This window comes from Triticum aestivum, chromosome 4A, assembly GCF_018294505.1.
Source record: "Triticum aestivum cultivar Chinese Spring chromosome 4A, IWGSC CS RefSeq v2.1, whole genome shotgun sequence".
NCBI lineage: Eukaryota > Viridiplantae > Streptophyta > Magnoliopsida > Poales > Poaceae > Triticum > Triticum aestivum.
Window position 1 is genome coordinate 636,653,833 of NC_057803.1, and position 14,147 is coordinate 636,667,979.

Genomic DNA, 14,147 nt, shown 5'->3' on the forward strand with positions numbered 1-14,147 from the left:
CCTGGCATGTGACTCTATGTTTGTATAACCTTCCTTCGTGGTTGTGCACGAAGCGGAAGTTCATTATGATGCCAGTGCTCATCCAAGGCCCTAAGCAACCCGGCAACGACATTGATGTGTACCTAAGGCCATTAGTTGAAGAACTCTTACAACTGTGTAATGGAACAGGTGTACGTGCGTGGGATGAACACATGGGGGAAGAATTTGACCTAAAGGCGTTGCTGTTCGTGACCATCAATGATTGGCCTGCTCTCAGTAACATTTCAGGACAGACAAACAAGGGATACCGCGCATGCACGCACTGTTTGGATGATACCGACAGTATATATTTGGCTAATTGTAAGAAGAATGTGTACCTGGGACATCGCCGATTTCTTTCGAGCAGGCATCCCGTAAGAAAGAAAGGCAAGCATTTCAAATGTGAGGCGGATGACCGGACGAAGCCTCGCCACCGTACTGGTGCTGATGTACATGATATGGTCGAGGATTTGAAGGTGGTCTTTGGAAAGGGTCCTGGTGGACAACCTGTTCCGAATGACGCTGACGGACGCGCACCCATGTGGAAGAAGAAATCTATATTTTGGGACCTGCCCTATTGGAAAGACCTAGAGGTCCGCTCCGCAATCGACGTGATGCACGTGACGAAGAATCTTTGTGTGACCCTGCTTGGCTTCTTGGGCGTGTATGGGAAGACAAAAGACACCTGAAGCACGGGAGGACCAGCAACGTATGCACGGAAAAGACGGCATACATCAGGGTCATGCAAGCTACGCTCTTACCAAAGAAGAGAAGGAAATCTTCTTTGAATGCCTGCTCAGTATTAAGGTACCGTCTGGCTTCTCGTCAAATATAAAGGGAATAATAAACATGGTAGAGAAAAAGTTCCAGAACCTAAAGTCTCATGACTGCCACGTGATTATGACGCAACTGCTTCCAGATGCATTGAGGGGGCTTCTACCGGAAAATGTTCGATTAGCCATTGTGAAGCTATGTGCATTTCTCAATTCAATCTCTCAGAAGGTAATCGATCCAGAAATCATACCAAGGTTAGAGAATGATTTGGTGCAATGTCTTGTCAGTTTGGAGTTGGTGTTCCCACCATCCTTCTTCAACATCATGACGCACGTCCTAGTTCACCTATGCGAAGAGATTAATGTTTTGGGTCCCGTATTTCTACACAATATGTTCCCCTTTGAGAGGTTCATGGGAGTCTTAAAGAAAGATGTTCATAACCGTGCTAGACCAGAAGGAAGCATCTCCAAGGGCCATGAAAATGAGGAAGGCATTGAGTTTTGTATCGACTTTATTCCTGACCTTAAGCCGATTGGTGTTCCTGAATCGCGGCATAAGGGTAGACTGGATGGAAAAGGCACGCTAGGAGGGAAACAAATAATATGTCTGGACGGACATTCTCTCACTGAAGCACACTACACAGTTCTACAGAATTCCACCTTGGTGGCTCAGTATATGGATGAACACAAGAATTTGCTACGCTCCAAATACCCGGAGCGGTCTGATGACTGGATTACACGTGAACAAACCAGGAGTTTTGCCAGCTGGTTGCAGACATGTACCATGCATGATGCCTCTATTGAAGATGACCTGTACTTGCTGTCCCAGTTACCATCTTCGAATATAATAACTTTCAAAGGGTACGAGATAAATGGTAATACATTTTACACAATCGCCCAAGATAAGAAGAGCACCAACCAAAACAGTGGTGTCCGCTTTGATGTAGAAATCAAGACGGGAAAGGAAAAATATTATGGTTATATACAGGACATATGGGAATTTGACTATCGACGTGGTTTGAAGGTCCCTTTGTTTCGGTGCAAATGGGTCAATATGACACGAGGCGGGGTAACGGAAGACCCGCAGTACGGAATGACGATAGTGGATCTCAACAATCTTGCGTATGCAGACGAACCATTCGTCTTAGCCAATGATGTGGCACATGTTTTCTATGTGAAGGACATGTCTACCAAGCCGAGAAAAAGAAAAGATAAGGAAGCGAATGCATCGTACGATGAGCCAAAGCGCCACATAGTTCTTTCTGGGAAGAAAAACATCATGGGAGTGGATGACAAGACAGACATGTCAGAAGATTATGAAAAGTTTGATGAAATTGCTCCATTCACAGTGAGTATTGACCCGAGCATCCCGTTAAATGATGAAGATTTTCCATGGTTACGGCGCAAAGGGACACACGCGAAGAAAAAGTTTCACACCCAAAGATCTGGGATGTGATCGGCTTCACTATCATCACTTTCTTCTGTGTTTCACACCCAGGAGGGAATCTCTGTAATAGTTAGGGTAATTATGTGTTTCGGCATTTGAAACGTGAAGAAATTTTATGTGCAAACAAATTCTTTCATGCCTTTACTGATTTTTAAAGTTAAGTTATTCACAAACTAGTGATTCACACTAATTTCAAATAATTCAAAATTTAAACTATTCAAATTTGAAAACTACGGGCACTAACAGAAAGTTTGTAATTTTTTGTACCTAAAGCAAAAATATTCACAAAGAAACTCTAAATACACAAAAAAACAACTCAAAAAAATAAAGCAAACAAATAAATAAATAAAAAGCCCGCCTACTGGGCCAGAGCGGCCTGCATACGACTACAAACCCAACCTGTTGTTGGGCCAGGATGCAGGCCCGCAAAGGCCCAGTAGGCCCATGGGGCAGCACAACACAGGTAGGCCCAGAAGACCTGCATTTGAGAGGAGCTCAAAGGAGCAGCCACGGCTGGGTTTATAAACCAGTGCGGCTGCCCTTCGCTAGGCGAGGTGGGACTAAACTTTGCGCCCCTCGCCTGGCAGCGCACCCCCCTTTAGTACCGGTTCGTGGCACCAACCGGTACTAAAGGGGGGGCCTTTAGTATCGGTTGGTTCCACGAACCGGTACTAAAGGGGGTGCCTTCCCGCCGCTTGGCCTGGCCAAAACAGGCCTTTAGTACCGGTTGGTGGCTTCAACTGGTACTAAAGGCCCCTCCTATATAAACAACACTTACGAAAATTTCAGTTTCTCATCTGCTTCTTCTCCTCTGCACCGTCACCCGCCGCCCCCGTACGTCTCCATATCCCTCGTCGCCGCCCCCGTCGCCGCCCCGTCCCCGTACGTCGTTGCCGCCCCGTCGTCCCCGTCCCCGTCGTCACCGCTGCCCCGTCCCGGCCCGTCCCGCGTCGTCCCGTCCCCATCGTCGTCGCCGCCCCTGCCCGTACGTCCCCGTCCCCGTCGTCGCCGCCCCGTCCCTGTCCCCGTCGTCGCCATCCCCGCCGTCGCCGCGCCCGTCGCCGTCCCCGTCGCCGCCCCCCGTCGCCTCTCGCCTCGCCGGCCGGTGAGCGCGCGCACACACACATACATTTTTTGTTTTTTAGTTATACAAATAGTTAGAAATTTTTCTGTTTTTTAGAAATTGTTAGAAATTTTTCTGTCTTTTAGAAATAGTTAGAAATGTTAGAATTGTTAGAATAGTTAGAAATGTTAGAATTGTTAGAATAGTTGGAAATGTTAGAATTGTTAGAAATTGTTCTGTTTTTTAGTTATAGAAATAGTTATAAAAAGTTAGAATTGTTAGAAATTTTCTGTTTTTTAGAAATAGTTAGAAATGTTAGAATTGTTAGAATAGTTAGAAATGTTAGAATTGTTAGAATAGTTAGAAATGTTAGAATTGTTAGAAATTTTTCTGTTTTTTAGTTATAGAAATAGTTATAAAAAAGTTAGAATTGTTAGAAATTTTTCTGGTTTTAGTTATAGAAATAGTTATATATAGCATTGTTAGAAATGTTAGTTATATAGAAATTTTAGTTATCAAAATCCAATCATTAAAAAAATGTTACTTTTTGCGGGCATATAGCTAGTATTTGTTTTCGACGATGCCCGGCCCGCATCCTCGCCGTCGACTCGTCCACGACGACGTCCGGCTGACCCATGTCCGGGACTGGGCTCCGTCGGGCTGGCATTGGGAGGTGCTGCCTGGAGGGGCGCGCCGCTTGATGAGGAACCCGACCCCGGGTCCCGTCGTCGACCCTGATCTCGTTTGGTGGCGTTCGCGTGGGCCAGTTTTGGTGCGGAGGGAGCCGGCCCCGCCGGAGGTGGTACGTCGTCGTGTCAGGGAGGAGGACGAGCACGTCCATCGCTACATGGTTGCGTTAGAGGGCGGCAAGTTCTTCAATACCTGGTAGTTTCTTCAGGGATCTCACTTCAGTTATGATCATGTGAGGGTTCCTTCGCTTTGGGTGTCCACCGCCCTCGCCGCAGGAACCACGAGTGCCCTAGATTCTTCTGTAGTATTCGATCTTTATTAATTAGCTACCTAGCTAGCCAGTGATGTATTAGATATACTAGTAGAATGCCCGTGCATTGCTACGGGCTATAATGCATATAAATGAACCAGATAAATGATTAACGTTGTCTTCAAGGTCGAAACTCATTTCTCCCTCGTATGTTATGCCGACGTCAAACGGACGATAGCAGGCTCCCCAAAATTCAATAGTCTCAATAGTCCAAGCTCCCCCAAATCCAGCCCATGAGTTGGGGAGAAATGTGGTTATTCAAACAATTCTTATCTCTAACACATGGTCCCAACACAAAAAACTCCACCTCACAACGGGCCTTTATGTTTTCCTACCAAAACCTTCCCTTCTCACTCGACATTTCTCACTGGAGCCCTCTCCTTTAAAACAGGTTGATGCCCGCCTCATCTTCACCATGACACCCTCTCTTCAAACACTGTACTTCTCCACGGACCGCCAACGAGTCCCCCGCCAAGCGCCCCGTGCTCCGCCCTGATCACGTCCCAGTGTTAGTGCCAATTCACCACCACCATCAAGGGGGAGGAGGCATGTGCCACCCATGATGCCCCCCTCCCCCGAAAGAAGGCAGGTCCAATTTCTCCACCTTATGAAAAATAATTTATTATTCTATTAGTAGTCTTCCTTCACATGAACCTGCTCTAGCATTCTCATTGGTAAAATAGTTCATATAAATATGTTGCTACAGAATAACAAACCAATATAATCATCAAGCACAATATGTTTCATTTAACTCTCTTTATCTATGTCACACGTGTTATTAAGAATACAAGCTATAATCTTTCTCCATGTTCTTTTGGTCATCATCTTCTCTGAAGCCACCATGTCATCACATTGTCATGTGAGTAACTTTTACTACTCCGACACAATTCCGCCATGGTTCCTATCACCTCGGACGCCATCTTGACCGGTTTCCCCCGCCCCTCGTCACATTCGGCTACGCCATTGTTCTATCATTTGCTTACTCCAAATCATTTCGCCATCATGTGCACACCCTTTTCCTAATCCTCTAAATTTATACCATGGCCCCCATCTCCTCTCCTCCAAATCCTCTTCCATTCCTCTTCTCGCTGCAAGCTTGTTGTATCTTCGCTAGCTTCACTCCTGTGTATGTGCTCACATCACCATCATATGTACATTTTCTCCTACTCCACCTATTAGCTATGCCTATGGCTACCCCACCATTGATGTGTCCTCTACCTAATTGAGCATCATCCCAAGTAGCATCACTCATCATTACATCCTAATCGAGCATAATTTTTTGTAAGCATCATTTTACCACCTGCTGTTGGTCGGCGTTATTTGCTGACTGATTATTAGATGAGGATACGATCTTTCCTGACCGACTGTTCGACAGCAGAGACTTTTGTATTCCCGACCACCATCACTCGATGTACAAATGTTTTCCCAACCAACTATCACTTAGAAGTTTCTTCAACTAACTGTCGGTCGGCGAAAATGACTTTTGCCAGCACACATCAGTAGGGAATAAAGTGTCGTGGTGTAGTGTTTCTTTTATGCGGAACAATCTATTATCCATAGGACAATTTAAAATGAATGTACACATTCTGCTTTACCGAAACTCAAAACTATCATGAGTGAATATTCTTCCAGAATGAACTTGATTTCTTATACACTTACAATGGTGTGTACCAGATAAAAATGATTAAAAGGAAGCATTTCCCAGTGGTAATCGTAAAATAAACACTGCAAATTGAGCGATAGAAATTTCAGATTTATTGAAGCCTGGCACTCGAAAGCTGGAGTAGTACGCACAGAAAGAAAAATTATTTTTATGTTTTCCTAAAATAAGTCTCCCATGAACACATTGCACGAATGAGCAGGAAGACAGAGTGCAAACTTATATGTACAGTAATTGGTCCCTTCATCCATTTTGAATAGACCAGCTACAAAAGCTCACTTGGTTCATTCTCGCCAGAATTCACTCACATGATAATCAACCATGTCCTGCAGTGTCCCCAAAAAGGTAGATAGTCTAGAAGTTGAACTAATCAAGTTTCAAAGAAAATGTATTTTACTTTTTACATAAATGAAAAGAGTAGCGACAGCTAAAGTATCTCAAGGGAATGTGAAGATGGTAGTAAACACAGGAAACAAACCCGAAAACAAAGTGAAGCCTTCATCTTATATGCCAATTGATGCTCATAGCATCAACATGATACTGTATGAAATGACATAGAAATTATTCGTACAGACCTAAAATATTTCGTCTACATACAGGCCACAACACCAACATATTGGGTGTATATAACTTAGTAGAAAAGGGTGTCGTGGCCTACTGGAAACAAAGACATGCAATAAGGAAATATAGAAGCAATAATAGTAGAGGTGGATATAGAAGCAGTATTGGTGTTAATCAGCTCAAAACTCCCACACCCGGCGCGTCCAACCTGACAATTAAGTGCACACAAAAATGGTTTCGCTATCCCATAAATAAGGCCAACAAAATTTCTGGGGTTTCCTACAAAGAAAATCATGGGAAGTACCTAAAAGAAGGTTAACATAGAGCCTGGACCATCAAGGGAATCAAATTTCAGAGGATCACCAGGGGCCTCATCTCGCTGTAACTGGTAGGGAGGAGCAGCCACTTTATTCATTCCTAATATAGCACAAGAAATTTATTAGTTGTAATAACAGAAGAAAATGCAGTGGAAATCACAATTTGGGATATGATCGAGAACTCCTAATTGGTAATGCACCGTTACTCAACTATAGACATACAGAAAGCTATAATAGGGAGTAGCATGACCTGAATCAATTGCTCACCTTCTCCAAGAATTAGAGATTGTATATATGAGAAGTAAAACCGGTGTTGGCCCGCAGATCCAAAGAGGGAACAAAACTAATCAGAATAAGTTGCACTACTCTATCATCAACAACATTATAGGGGCGCCTAAATTTTATAAAGCAGCAACTCACGGAAACTTCTATTTTGACACGCCGGACCTCTGCTTTATAGGCCGCAAAAACCTATAGATAGTGATCCACATAATCATTGGAGTTCCACCCTAATATATTTTCTTCACTGGTCGCAGATCATCTTCCTCAAAACAGAACTATCTATACCTGAGACATTGACGTCGCTTGATAACAAATATCCTCTAATTAAATGTCATGATGAGAAATGTCACCCAATAGCATTCAACATTCTGCAAATTCACAAAGGTAGAATTAACTATTAGCTATTTAAGTAATCATATTTTTTTAGATGAGCACACACACCAATGTCGATCTTTTCTTCAACGTTAACATCTGAATCATCTATGTGTAGGCAAAAACTAAATCGTACAATAAGTTCTACACTTGCATGAAAAAAGGGAGAAGGAAAAAAAAGAAGTCCTCACCTGCAATCGACATGTTGAAGGTGGAGGAACGGACATATACAATGCTCTCGTCACCGCGTGCAACCCAGCTAGCTCCAGCCCGCATCACTGCAGCAAGACAGTAGCTGTCATAGTGCTGCTCCTGCTGTTCCATAAATCCTATATGTGGAAGACCTCGGTTGCGGGCTGGGCGTTGTCCTCAACGGCGGCGCATCGATGTAGCTAGCTTTTGCGATTAAGGGTGCTTGCAGCCATATGGGAACAAAGGTAAAACTGAAAATTCAATGAGAAGCAGCACAAGAAGAACTACAGAGGTTAAAAAAAGGACCATATCTGAATCTTTTAACTCACCGTGCACACGTTCTTCACGGCATATTTTGCCACTGATCCTGAAGACACGTCCATACATTACATCGTACTGCTGGTCAACAGAGCAAGATCAAAATACCAACATCCATTAGTTCAACATGTGTGTTGGTACCAACAATTGTATGTGCCATGGGCTTGGGGGCCTGGAGCTGAGACCTACCAAAGGGCATCCCAGGGGCGACGTGGCCGAGGGCGTACCTGGAGCCCGCGCCAACGCTCCTGTCGTGAGTTGCCGTACGAAAACTGCAGCACATTAACACACAAATTTGACAAATGATCTCAAGAATCAGGCGAAGAGGTAGGGGGAGCACTAACTGAGGTAGGAGGAAAATGATCGTGGCGTGGTCGACAACAGAGGATCTCATGGTGGTGGCACCGGAAGGACATCGTCTTGTGCACGCCCTCCTCGACACCATTGCTGTAGTTATTGTGGCTAGCGAGATGTTGTGGAGGGGAAGCGCGCGGCTTCATGACAGTGTGATCTGGAGACTCCGAATCTCCGATCACCCGTGCCGCTCACGAGATGGGATTGGGAACCCGGCGGTGGTGCGTGGAGTCGTCGAGGGGCATGCGGTGACCGTGAGCAGCGCAGTGGCGCATGGAGGCGTCGAGAGCAGGCTGCTGGTTCACGCGAGACGGGCCTGGCGGCGGCGCGGCGCTAGGGTTCGGGAAGCTCCCTTTCTTCCATTAGGGCAGCGCGAGGCGGATATGCTTTGTGCATGAGCGAGGCATGCAGCGATTTGTGGAGCGATTTGGGCAGGCGAGGATTTGGGCGAGAGCGAGGAGTTGACTTCGTCCCAGGCGCCGGTGCTGGTTATCGATAGAAGAATTGCGCGAGGTGGAGGTGGAGCGATACAAACGACACGAACGAACTGACCATATAATTAGAGACAAAAGGCAAAGATCAATGCATTAGGAAAGTTAGGATTTAGAATTGATTGTAATGAAACTGAATTTTATTGATTGGTAACGTGCTATCGTTTCTTGCCCGTTTGTAACATGTCTAGTTAGGAAATTTTGAAAAGGTTAGGAAAGTTTTTATTGTGAGGATAAAAAAAACCAATGTGAGGAGATATGGTGGTGGGATGTGAGACGGAAATAAACCAGACAAAAATAAACCAGACGAAAGTGGTGGGACTATTCAACCAACTCGTCCATTAGGAATAGAGATAATATTCGAGACGATGTATTCGAGATTATATATTATTCGAGACGATGTATTCGAGATTATATCTATTATTCGAGACGATGTACTCGAGATTATATCTTTATTCGAGACGATGTAATTTGAATACTAATTTTTTTTATATTTCTTTTGGATTAGTTAAATAAAAGCTATGGCGGACAATACCGGCAGAGAGGGAGAACATGCCATGTTCGATATGATACGCCATCCTCGCGGGCCAGATGATGATCGGAATGAAGAAGATTATGACGGCTCCGAATTTCTAAACAACACCGGGGAGGGTGATATGATATTCGATCGCGACGACCGAATTGATGAAGTCATGAACTATGATTATGATGATGACGAAGAAAATGTTGATCTTGAAACAACAAAGACCGGCGAGGTATATATATTTATATAAGCAGGCATCTGGTGATCATCACATGTTTTAAATGACTTGAAGATATATTAACGAATCGATCTTTCTTCTTTCGGCCATCCGGATCGAGCAAATCTTCAGACAACAGGACGAAACGAGGCCCGAACAAAAAGTTGAAGGAGGGCGTAAAGTACAATATCGAGGCAATCAGACATAATGGCGAACCATTAGCGCCTAAGAAGATTGCGGACAAGTTCGTTCGTCAGTGCGGAGTTCTTGTGAAGGACCAACTCCCGATCTCCCTTCAAGAATGAAGAGAGCCAGCAAAGCCACGTCCAGATGTTACTTTTGTCGACAACAGACAAAAAGGTCTGCTTTGGGAAACTCTCATGGAACATTTCACTCTACCAGATCATTTCACAGAAGCAGATGTGCAGAAAGTCAAGGACGCTGCTCTTAGGAAGATGGCGGTTGCATTCAAGAACCACAAGAATCGTGTATGGGACAAGTACGTCAAGGGAGGAAGGAAGACTCCAGTATTCGAGGGAACACTAGAGAACCAAAGTGCTCATTGGGACGATTTCATGAAATTTAAGGATTCGGAATTAGCTAAGAAACGGTCGAGAATAAACAAGAAGAATGCCGAACAAAAGGATAAGTTCCATAAGCTGCGGCCAGGTGGCTACGCGGTGGCAATGCCTAAGTGGGATAAGTCTGAGAAAGAGATGGAGGATGCAGGTGTCACTCCGGTTACTAAGAGCTGCCCCCAGGTGCAGGACTTGGTTCTATGCGCATGCGGGGGAGTTGGACCCGAAGACAGGCAAATTTTCGACGAAGGCATGTCTGAACGGAGTCGATGATGCGATACTTGTTGCAATAGAAGAGGCTCGATCAGGGGTGTTCCAGCCCAACAGAGAGAACGACGAGCTTACGCGTGCCCTTGGAAATCCTGAATACCCGGGAAGAACACGAGGCAAGGGCGCTATTCTGTGGTATGAGGGGTTTTCGGACTGGAACGCCGACTACAGAACCCGTGCGAGAAAGAAGATTGCGGAGGAGAAGAAGAGGAAGATGGAGGAGGAGCAGAGGAAGCGGGACTATGAACGCCTTCAAGGCCTAGAAGCAAGTCAAGCGGACTTGGCAGTCAAATTCCAGCGGCAGCAGGAGCAGATCGACTCACTTAGCCAGCAAAGGGGGTCTCAGCAGCTGCAGCAGCTAGCGGATGATCCAGCATTGGATAGCACCGCCCCATCCATGCCGAGAAGCAGTGTGGGTTCCGCCCCGGGCGACGCAATGCTGGATAGATACCCCGTGGATGACATCACGGAGAACACTAACTGCGAGCTACACTTCAAAATGAAGAACATATCCATGAAGGTGGCGAACGCCGTTGCTTTTTCAAATCCCTCCGAGGCAACCTTCCATTGCAACCCGATTCCAGCGGGCTATGCTCGTGTCTTGGTTGATGAGGTGGTGGACCCATATTCGGAGCTACAACTTGACATTCCTGGAGGTGACGACGAGCACACATTGGGAGAGGCCATACATCGTGTCATCCTATGGAGAAAGGATTGCATCGTCTTTCGAAGGCCACCGACACCGCGTCACCCGACTCCTCGTCAAAGTCCGCCACCGAGTCAGCAGACTTCCGCTCCTCCAAGTCCACCAACGCGTGAGGCCACTCCTCCTTCTCCAAGTCCGGCAAAGTGTCAGGCCACTCCTCTTCCTCCAACTCCAGCAAAGTGTCAGGCCACTCCTCCTCCAAGTCCGACACAGCGTCAGACGTCCACTCCTCCTCCAAGTCCGGCACAACTTCAGGCCACTCCTCCTCCAAGTCCGGCATAGCTTCAGACCACTCCTCCTCGTCCAACTCAGCCACGTTAGCCGTCTCCGCCGCCTAAGCAATCGCAGAAGAGACACCCCGCAGCTATGGTGCGTAGCGGTACGAGTCGAGGTAGTACAAGAAGTACAGACGGAGGCAAGCGATATAAATATGGTCCAAGCCTCGCGCCTCTTCAGCAGAGGCCTTATGACAAGTCCGAGGAGGAAAACGCAGCCATATCGAAGGCCGAGGTGGAAGCCCATTTTGCACCGAAACCGCCACCGCCGCCAAGGAAGAAAGTGCCTGAGGAAACGATTGACCACTTCATTCGTATGGCTCAACAACCAGCTCCGAAGCCTGTTGACACAGACTATGAGCGCCAGATCAGGAAGTTAAATCGAGCACGTCTACAGAGGGAGGCGAGCTCAAGCTCGAGCAAACAACAAGCAGCTGTCAAAAAATACGGGAAACCCGTTCCCCAACTGGGAGAACAGGCGGCGCAATCGATCCCCTCGCTTGTTGTGCCAACAACACGTGAGAGTACGCGCACCCAATATTCTTGTGGGCAAAAGTTTATGTTCCCGAGGTGAGCAATGTGGTAATAACCGTGGAGCATATAATGCAGGCTAAAATTCTCAATATCACTGTTGGACAACTCCTCGAGGTCGAGCCGATGCCTGTGCTTACAGAGGAGGAAATAAAACAGAAATATGTCCTGGGCGAACCTTTGGTCAAGCCAGACGAGGTCAAGAAGCTCCCAACGAGAATGTATGAATTGCATCAATGGTACATGGACATTATCAAGAGTTCCAATCGAGAGTCCCTCATGGTGAATGTCAAGAAGGATCATTACTACCATGAGAAAACTGTGGCCGTTGAGTATTCTGAACTGTTTCAGTTATACAATCAAGACGCACTCGACAAATCTATCGTCAGTTGCTATTGTCTGTAAGTGATTTCTTTCTGTAATTTAAGTCTCAAGCTAGCTATAGTGATCCTTTTGATCAATCATTACCTGTAACTATCCTCACTATATTCTTTTCTGTGGTATTGTGCAGGATGAAGATGTATGAAATGAAAAAAGGTGGACGTTATGGCATTGGGTTCATTGACCCAAACACCATTAATGAATACACATGGAAAATAGATCCATATCATGAAAAAAGTGTAGAGGACAGCATGCTACAGTTCTTGAAGTGCCTCAATAGCAATGAAGATATACTACTTCCTTACAACTTCCAGTGAGTCACACTGTCTTGTACTAAAAATTCTCTATTTTTGCCTACTAGCTAGCTGCATGTTTTTGCTTACATATGCCCGCTGAATTAAGACATGCAAACGTGTGTGCATGCAGATTTTACTGGATCTTGTGTATCATTAAAGTTGACGCCGAAACAGTTGAAATACTGGACTCACTACTCAAAATAAAAACTGACTACAACATCTTGTTTGGGATAGTCATCAGGTAATTTCAATCATTATTAACTATATATCTCGGCCTATTTAGTTCGTCATTTCCTGATATGAACTATTTAATAACCCCTTTATTCATTTTCTTTGTCGGCGGGCAGGGCTTGGGCAAGGTTCATCAGCGTCACTCCAGGCCAATGGAAACAAAAGCTGAAATGGTTTCGACCAAAGGTAAGTAATTAAGTAGTACTAGCTAGCTAGCTAGCTGCCATCTCTTTAATTATCATGCTTGATTAATTATTATCTGATCAAATTCCATTCTCGTAAAGGCCCTTCAGCAGGCGCAGGGGACTGATCTGTGTGCATACTGCGTTTGCGAGAACATTTGCATGATGACATCTGAAAGGAGCAGATCTCGAAGACAGGAATGGGTACGTTTGTCACAACATTATTCACAATTTTTACACCATTATCGATATCTAGTCACACAACTAATACACATGCATAATGATCTCCTTCTTAACAGTTCACAGAGGTGCGGCACAAGCTCCTAGAAACGGAGCGCGTACAAACACTTCAAGAGGAAATATGCGAATTTTTGCTCGACCAGGTCATAGATCTGAAGGAAGAATACTATTACCCGCTACCGCCCCCATGAAGAACCACTTCCAATTGTCATATCGTTCTCCGAAGGCACTAATTAGGCTAATGCCACTGGCTCCGAAAGCAACATTGTAGGAGAAATTGTATATAGCTATCTAATTGTGTATATATATACATGTGTGTATGTCTGAATTAATTAATAGGGTGGTTTAAGACACATTTGATGATATATATATATATATATATATATATATATATATATATATATATGATCGGTTCTACTAGAAATTCTATATATATATATATATATATATATGCATTGCATAACGTGTACAATGTGTAGTATCGTAAAATACCAGCAAATGAAAAAGAATTAAATGGAAAACACAAAATTAAATGAAAAAGAAATCATAAACCTAAAACCCCCCCAACATTTTAATACCGGTTGGTGTTACCAACCGGCACTAAAGGGCTCCCTGCCCCCGGAGCTGCCTCGTGCCACGTGGTTGGCCTTTAGCACCGGTTCGTGCTGAACCGATACTAAAGGGGGGGGGGGCTCTTTAGTGACCACACTTTAGTGCCGGTTATGGAACCGGCACTAAAGGGCCTTACGAATCGGTGCTATTGCCCGGTTCTGCACTAGTGAGCTAGAGCATAAAATATGTCAACTTTCTCCATTGTCTCGTCCGGGCTCTTCACAACTATCTTTCGTGCAATATTCAACATTTTCCAC